Below are 9367 nucleotides of genomic sequence, written 5' to 3'. Positions count from 1 at the left end.
TCCTAGCTCCTAAACTCCAAAAAGGAACAACCTTTATTCACTAAACGCTAGGGTTGAACAAGAGAGTTTTCCTGATGTGGTGACCGGTATGTTAAAAGTTTTTTCTATTAATGTTTATGTTATACTTGATACCGCTGCTACCTTTTCATTTGTTACTCCTTTTGTAGCTAGAAAGTTTGATGTATTTCCCGATATCCTAAATGAACCTTATATGGTGTCTACCCTAGTGGCTGATTCGGTAGTTGCAAAAAGGGTATATAGGATTGTCCTATAATGTTGTCCAATAAAGTTACTCTTGTTGATCTGGTTTAACTTGACATATTTGATTTTGATGTCATTTTGGGATAGATTGGTTGCATGCTTGTTTTGCTTCCATAGATTGAAAAACAAGGGTAGTCAAGTTCAATTTTGAAAATGAGCCCATTTTAGAGTGGAAGGGGGGAAACTAAACCCGTAGAGGTCAAATCATTTCGTGTCTAAAGGATTGTAAGATGATATCCAAGGTTTGTCTATACCTTTGGTGATTGTTAAAGATCTAGAATCCGAGTTTCCTCCTATTCAGTCGGCCCTCATAGTGAGAGAATTCATAGAGGTCTTTCTTAATGACCATCCTGAGATTCCTCTCGAACGGGAAATTGACTTCGGTAATGATTTATTACGGGATACGAATCCCATTTCAATTTCTCCTTATCGGATGGCTTCGTCCAGATTGAAAGAATTTAAGGTTCAACTCAAAGATTTAATAGATAAAGGCTTTATTCAACCTAGTATTTCTCCATGGGGTGCTGCAGTCCTATTTCTAAAAAAGAAAGATGGGTTGCTTAGGATGTGCATTGATTACCAAAAACAGAATAAAGTCACCATAAAGTAGAAGTATCCTCTCCCTAAGGTTGATGATTTATTTGGGAAACTCCAAGATACGAGTTACTTTTGGAAACTCGATGAGTTCGGATATCACAATCTTAGAGTGAGAGGTGAAGACATTTCTCAGACGGAATTCTGAACTAGGTATGGTCACTATGAGTTCTGAGTCATGTCTTTTGAGTTAACTAATGCCCCGACGACTATTATGCACATAATGAATAGAGTGTTTCGAGATTACCTTGATGCTTTTTTAATTGTCTTCACTGATGATATCTTGTAATATTCTAAGAGTGAGGATGAGCATATGGTCCATTTGAGGGTTGTATTGCAGGTCCTCAAGGATCAATAACTCTATGATAAGCATAGTAAGTGTGAGTTTTTTTTGAGATCGGTTGCATTTCTTGGTCATATTATAGTTTTTTTTTAGATCGGTTGCATTTCTTGGTCATATTATCTCAGGTGAGGGTATAGAGGTCATACAAAGTAGATGAAAGTGGTTAAAATTCGCCTAGATCTCTAACTCTCATCGACATACGAAGTTTAGTGGGCCTAGCTTTGTACTATATAAGGTTTGTCGACCGGTTTGCATCTATTGCATATCCCTTAACATATTTGACCCAAAAGAAGGTTATGTTTGAGTGGTCGAAGTCTTGCGAGAAAGGCTTCAATGATTTGAAGATAAGCTTACCTCCGCTCTACTGTTGACCTAACAAGGTAATTAATATTTTGTGGTGTGTCCTTATGCAACTTTGCAAGGTGATAGCTTATTCTTCTAGGAAACTCATGGTGCATGAGAAGAATTATCCAACTCATGACCTTGAATTAGCGGCCATGGCGTTTGCCTTGAAAATATGGAGGAATTATCTCTATGGTGTTCATATTGATGTATATACCGCCCACAAGAGTCTTTAATATGTGTTTACTCAAAAGGAGTTGACTCTCCGACAAAGAAGGTGGTTGGAACTGTTGAAGGATTATGGCATGAGTGTCCTTTAACACCCTGGCAAGGCCAATGTGGTTATAGATAATATTAGTTGTATGACTATGGGTAGTGTGTCTCATGTTGAGGAGGGTAAGAAAGATCTAGTAAAAGATGTTTATAGGTTGGCCCGGTTGAATGTTCGACTAGAAGATTCTCAATATGGGGGTTTTATGGTACACAATAACTCCGAGTCATCTTTAGTAGTTGAGGTGACGTATAAGCAACACCTTGATCCTTTATTCACGGAGTGAAAGAATCGGCACATAGTAAGCTCAATTAGTCACTCTCCCAAAGGGGGATGGTGTTCTAAGGTACCAAGGAAGGTTGTCTGCACCCGATGTTGATGATTTGAGAAATTGAATTCTAGAAGAAGCCCACACTTCCCGCTATTGTATTCATTTGGGTTCCATAAAGATGTATCATGACCTTTGGGAGGTCAATTGGTCGGATGACTTAAAAAGGGACATAATGGAGATTGTAGCTAGATGTCCAAATTGCCAACAAGTTAAAGCCGAACATCAAAAGTCGGGTGGTTTAACCCAAATCATGGATGTTCTTACTCGCAGTGGGAAGATATTAATATGGACTTGGTTGTTGGGTTGCCTCAAACATGAGGCAAAATGACTCAATATGGGTTAGTGTGGATAGGTTGATGAAATCTTCCCACTTTATCCCCGTTAAGTAAATTTATTCGGCAAAAGACACTACACCATTTTAGGCTTTAAACCACACTTGTAAACTATGGCCTAAACTAGCAAAAAGTGTGGCCTTTTATGAAAGGCAATAGTTCTGACTTTAGGCAACACTTTTTATGGGGTGGCCAAAAGAAGCTTTACCTTTGACCTTATGCTACAGTTTTCGAGTGTTACCATAGAAGCTATTCTTAAAAACCATGGCCAATGCGGTACAAAGGTCACGCTTTGTAGCATCTCATTGGCCACACTTTTATTTGATAAAACTACACTTTCTAATGTGGCACACTTTAAAATTGTAGGTTTTTATACCTCTTCAGCAACAACACTTATAAAGTGTAGCCTTTTCAAATTTAAATTTTTATAATAAATAATCTTGACAGTTAGCATCCCTCTAGCCACACTTTCAAAGTGTGGAAACGTTGTCTAGATTTTTTATAGCCACAATTTGTAATTCAAAAATGATAATTTTGGCTTGGATGGATTCCCTAATCACATAATTGTATAACATAAATGATCTAAACATCAAAGTAGCTATTAAATAGTTCAATATATTGATTTACAATAAACATCGAAAAACATGTCTCGTACTACATACTTAGAAAGGAATAGTGTGAAGAGGTGTACTAATAGTAAATTTCACACTATATTAAACTTAGCTAGTATTCAAAAGGTTCCAGCCTTGGCTCCACCTTTTTTTATTATCCTGTTTTGTTCCCATCAACCAACCAGTTTATAGCACCGTTTTAACCTTTTTGCAGCTTCTCACCATCGTTTATTTCTAGGTGAAGTAGCTGGTCTTGACTGTGAAGCACGGTAAGTTAAAGCCGTGACAACATCAACTTTGAGTGGACACATGCTAGGTTGCTCCTGAACACACATTGTTGCGAGTGCTAGATCTTGGGATAGGCCCCTTACCTGATAATGTCCTTGTAGAATTGGATCAGCCATCGATGAAAACTATGTCCACTCATTGAACAATGGTCTAGCCCATATAACCAGAATTAAATCTCTCTAATTTTGAACTTTCGATTGCTTTCCTGCCTCCAATAATCTCCAGGACTACCCTAAAGCTGTAAGCATGTCTTCAAAGTCATTGTTTCGTCATGGCATACTCTAGTGCACAGTACCCACAAGTACCCATAATTCTTGTAGATATATGGTTGTTTTGAACAACTGATTATCTTTTGTGATGAACTAAACTACACAAATAACCATGACCAAGTGAATATCAAGAACAAGGAAGTATGCTTGAAGTTGCAACACAGTATGCTTGAAGTTGCAACACACATTGCTCTTGTTACACACTTGAAAAGAAGAAACGCAAAACAAAAGTTAAATTTATTGGGGTAGCCAAGGAATTCAGCTTGAGCCGCATGTGCATACTCATTCAATGCACCAGCAAAGAGAAGATGATTTAAAGATTTCATCAGCGGTTAGTTGTTATCCATCATTTAACAAATTAAGGCTGTCAATAGCAGATTCTCCACGATATAGATTCCCCGCAGAGACAATACACCATTATAAAGTTGCTGGAAGATATTCTCGACTAATAAAAGTTTGCAAAAGTAGTACAAAATTTTATAATGTTCCACAAGTAGAAATTATTTCCTACCTCGAGGTAGATTTTAGTCCAGCATCTAAAGCAAATCATAAAAAATATCAGTTACATATAGACTGTTCGAAAATTTGAAAAACTCCAAAAGATTAAAAGTGAAAAGAAGCTGAAAGTCGAAGGTATCAACAAATTACCACATCAATAGTACTGAACTAAAAACAAGTTCTATACACCAGCTAGTTTACATCATAAGGTACAGCAGAAGATAATCCATGTTGAACTCACACCAAAGGTTGTTATAGAGACTCACCTTTCTCAAATCACATAATTTTGTTTTTCATTGTAAAGGAAGCTATTGAGCTAAAGTTCTTCCTCATTCCGCGGAGAACAAACAAAGAATCCCATGACACCAACAATATCCGCTGCTGAAAGAACCATCACAGCAGCGAGAGCAATTTTTTCCGCTTCTGACCTCCGAGCTTCAAGCTCAATTGAATAAGGTACTTTCTGCAGCACCGTAACAATAAGGTATATGGTAGTGCACCGTAGGGATTGTAAAGCATACGCACAGAATGTATGTTTCCAGTATCGGATTTGGAAACAGACCAGAGAGAAAAATGATTAGATCAAATGCCCACCATTCCAAGAAAACCATTACACTAGATGAGATGGCAAAGCGGAAGAAGTCCCCCGTGGTCAGGAAAACATCCGTAGAGCATAAAGCTCGAGTCTTTTCGTAAACCAATGAATAGTTTACATAAAGTATAAGTAAGATCACATTCAACCTATAGGATAAACTGATTTACAATGCTTCTCAAACAATCCCTAACTTCAAGGTTAATATAAAATCCTACAAATCGTAACTTGGAAGCATACAGATACAATTTCACTTAAAAGCATTGGTAGGATTAAACTATGTGCCAGAAACAGTCAAATAATAACACTACAAGTAAAAGTTCAAAATTTTTGATATTGTTCTGCTCCATAGGCTTGCCCAAATAGAGTCTCAATCGAACTACACATTCCGAAAAGAACACTATAATCGGTTACAATGGAAAGTGAAGTAGCAATAGAAGCACTAGATAGTGAAAGTTTACCGAGGTAACCTATCATAATCATTGGCAAAACACGCAAAAGGTATTGTGATACCGTCAGCACTATCATAGGCACAGTATTGCGACTCGTCTCTTTCACCTCTTCAATAAACACTTCCCCGCTCACCGCCACATCTTCTTTCTCCAAATTAACCAGCGGCTCATCCTCCGCCATAATACATGTCTTGACTACTCTCTCTTTCTTAAAAAAATAGTCAGGCTCAGGTGAAATTCCCACCATCATAATGTCTTTGAATGGATGATTGGAAAATATCTAAGAATCTTATCAAAGTTAGTTGCAAAAGTATTGACCAGCCTTTATTAATCTTACATCTTTTCTTATTATTTCCTCCAAGAAAAATTGAATTTTGTTACTTATTGTTCTCTCCCGGCAACAAAAATAACGACTACAATCAAGAAGCAAAAACAACGACCACAAATATTCATCATAGAATTTTTGAGCAATAAAATCATCATAATGTGATAAGAATACAATGCATATGTGTTTCGATGGAGTTACCTGCTTCAATAAATGATTCTACAACAATCATTGAATAAAAAGGTATATTTCACCCTCAACAATGACCTGCTTTTAAAGATTATACCGCTTACAGTTAACTACAGGCAATTACATTAAACTGAGAAAAACACCAATTTATGTGTAAGTCAAAGGACAAAACCAACGGAAATAAAGAGAAAACTAAAGAAAAAAATTATATAAGGTAGGGTGTATGGTGGAAGTTTGGATGAAGAACAACTTATAGGTGGTGGGATGAAAACATAAATGCCACTTGGTGGAAAATTTTCCAAAACACAGCTGAGATTTAGTTAGTGTTTTCTTACTTCAATATTGTAATCCACTAAGGAATGATCTAAGTATGAACAGAAGCATATAACACAAGAAGAGTCACCGCATAAGAAGGAAACTCAACCACAAGATTGGAAGAAACCGGACGACTAGAGCTTTTATGAAGTAATTGAAATGTTTCGTAAAGAAGACATTGTTATAACTTTCAAGTCTTGAGGTAAATCTAGCAAAACATGGTTTAACAAATGTTTATAAAGTAAATGGTAGAAGCTTCACAAAGAAACAAGACAAACGATTAAATTTGAACGTAAGACGATTCAACGTGCATCTTCGTAATGCTTGATGATAATATGAACATAGCTTAATGTTAAGTTGATGTGAGAAACATCATGTAACATTGAAAACTAAATAATAACTGAAAAAGGTTTGCAACAATGATTCCTTCACAACTACTAGTAACATCAACAATATCTCTTGCAACTATTGTAGTGGTCTACAATGCTAAACTGCATAGTTCAAACTAAATAATGCATTCGAGCCAGTCAGCAAAAAAGCATCAACTCAACGAGCATCCATCTTGCGGCAAATATCATAAATATTTATAGAATCAGGTTCCGTTTGAGCTTTAGAAAGTGAAGATTCTTTACATCTAATATTGCATCTAACTATTTACCTGAGTAATTTAAATGGATAACGATTTTAATCATTATTTAGATCTAAAATTTCATGTAAACTCAATTTATAACACTTCTCCAGATTACCTTACCAATTTAAATGGATAAAGAGTTTATTCTATATGTAATATAATGAACTAAGATTCTGAGCAGGAGTTTCGATGCCTCCTCAAGTTCATTAAATAACTCATATACAGCTGAAATTTCCGTCAATCCACAAGCAATATCTTCAGCATTTGTTCCATGCACAGGTTTTGCATATATTCACAAGGCATTTTACAAAGACAGATTCAACTGAGGAATGGTTTTCACCCTTAAACAATTTGAAAATAGTAAGTTATTTTTGTAAGAGAAGAAAACCTCACTAAAATGAGACAGAGATAAGTAGATGTTCCCAATACTAACATCAATAGCTGCAACCTCGTTTTCCTGTGCATTAGCGATCATAGCCATGCTTGAAAGTACAAGGTGTTCATGGGCTGCCGTATCCTCACATATAAGTGCCATTAAACGACGATTAGCTGCCTCTTCAAGAGAAGCAGGAGGAGTGTGGACACAATGGATTTTGATTCTTTCTTGCACAAATTCTCTGCTTCAAAAAAATGCATTGCCTGAACGTGAGCTTCAGCCAAGTACCTGCGTAATTTACAATTCAGTTGCCTTAGAGCCTAACAATCACATAGATAGTTGTCAATTAAAAGCTGAAAAGGAAGAGTGTAACACAAACTAGCTAATGTAATAATAATGGTCATTAAGGCCCGTGAACTTGAAGCAATCATATTAAGCAGATCAATGCCATCCCACTAAAATAGTTATATTCTGGATTTTCTTTATAATCAACAATCATGAACATCAAACAACCTAATATCGTTTCATGGTTTACTTTACTAAACACCTATCACTGCATGTAATACTCATTCAATATTTTTAAGAAATTTATCTCTTTGAGTGTTTACAAATTGTTGAATATATTTTGAGAGAACAAACATAAACTAACTAAATAACACAAAACCATGCATCGTGAATTTTTTTGTAAATTGGATGTGACGCAGCTCGAAGAAGAGAGAAATATATAATGACAATGAGATTTGCAGAACAATGAACTTCGGTTTTTTAGCAAGTCTGAATTTGTTTACTATTTTTGTTGCCCATGACGAGAGAAATATACAATGTCGCACTATAAAAGTTAAAACTTTAGACATGCATTGTTCAACTTGTTCTTGCATTCATGTTTTCAAACTAGCAGAGAGTAAAGTTGTCAACATTGTGCTCTTGACACATCAAGAGCCCAACACAACTTATATGATTGAAGAATATAGCATAAACTCGCAAATAATTAGTACAATTGCATTTATTGGATAACTAATTAAGTCCCCTTACAAATAACTACCCATGATACAAATCTAGATGTACGAAAAAAGTGTGTAAATTATCTCAACGATACGAGAAAAAAGTCTGTATATAATTATAAAAAAATGAGGTAAAAGGCTGAGACACGTTTAACCTTGCACCTGCCCTTACCAACTTTACTGAGCGTAAAACATTTTTAAGGAATGAGCTGGAGTGACAAAACTAACCTGGTGATTCACAATAGCAGGCTCCATCTCTCAGGTTAGAAAAGAACTTGAACAACAAGTGAATTTGCAGGTACTGCCTCCTATGTATCGTTCACATAAAGTGATATTCTCACACCAAATTCCTTTAATCGGTTCACTAAATCATAAAGAAATTCGAAGGTGAGTTTGTATTGTTTGTTCAAATCCTCTCGCACACTTGGCTGGATCCTAAACCACTCTCCCAACAACTTGTGTACATGAGAACAGATGATTCTCCAAGCCACTGGATATTGCTCACGAAACATCAAATATTCTATCAGTAACTCAGCCTAATCTAGCTTATCGTCTTCCTTTATTACTGCAACACCCAATCCCCATATAGCAGTTAATATCCAGCAAAGACGGCTGGATTCTCAAGAAGAGGATCTGCTGAAAGTACCCCACTAACACGGGTTTCATCCAAGCAACTGTGTACATTATTGATGTGTTGAAAAAGAAGACGGAAAAAAAGCTCCGAGTCATCAACCAACGGTGCCACTATAAGTTTGGCTCGCCTAGCTTCTTCCAGTGACACCACGCTCTCTCTATTCGCGACTCCCCTTTCATGTAACCATTTGGACGATTCAGATCCAAACCCCTTCAAAGGGAAATAGGGTTTAGGTTATGATATTTTTATTTGGGGAAAAAGGTTTTGATTTGGGCAAAAAAAAAAATAGCCCCTGTTTTGATTTTGATAAAGAGCAGCTCCTATGTTAATTTGGGACAAAATGTTTTTTAAAGTATATTTCTTTGCATAGAATTTCTTTTGTATGAGTTTCCTTATTGAAAAATAAAAAATTGGGGAGAAAGTTAAATATATTGAAGGGAATATAATGTTTGACCGAAAATTTTGGGGAAATTATAATGCTACACTTGTAAAGTGTTGTTTTTAAAATTATAATAATAGTATACTTTAAAAGTCTAGTCATAGGTGTAAATAGGTGTAGTCAATTATATCATAATTTGACAACGTTTCTTCATTGTAGCCTATACTACTACAGAACACGTTTTATAAGTGTTGTCAATATTATTGTTATCAAAAGCTAAAAACTAAAGCTACAATTTAAAAGTGTACCCAAAAATAGTTTTGGCGATACTTT

At 35.8% G+C, this 9367-nt stretch overlaps 1 pseudogene; it reads right to left on the bottom strand.

Annotated features, from left to right (window-relative positions):
- Nucleotides 1-4191: 4191 nt before the first annotated feature.
- LOC107019068 lies at nt 4192-9046 on the bottom strand (annotated as a pseudogene).
- Between the last annotated feature and the right edge of the window lie 321 nt (nt 9047-9367).

The sequence above is a fragment of the Solanum pennellii genome, chromosome 5 (genome assembly GCF_001406875.1).
Source record: "Solanum pennellii chromosome 5, SPENNV200".
Classification (NCBI taxonomy): Eukaryota; Viridiplantae; Streptophyta; class Magnoliopsida; order Solanales; family Solanaceae; genus Solanum; species Solanum pennellii.
Note: the sequence above shows the minus strand (reverse complement) of the source record. Positions and strands in the feature narration are given on the sequence as shown.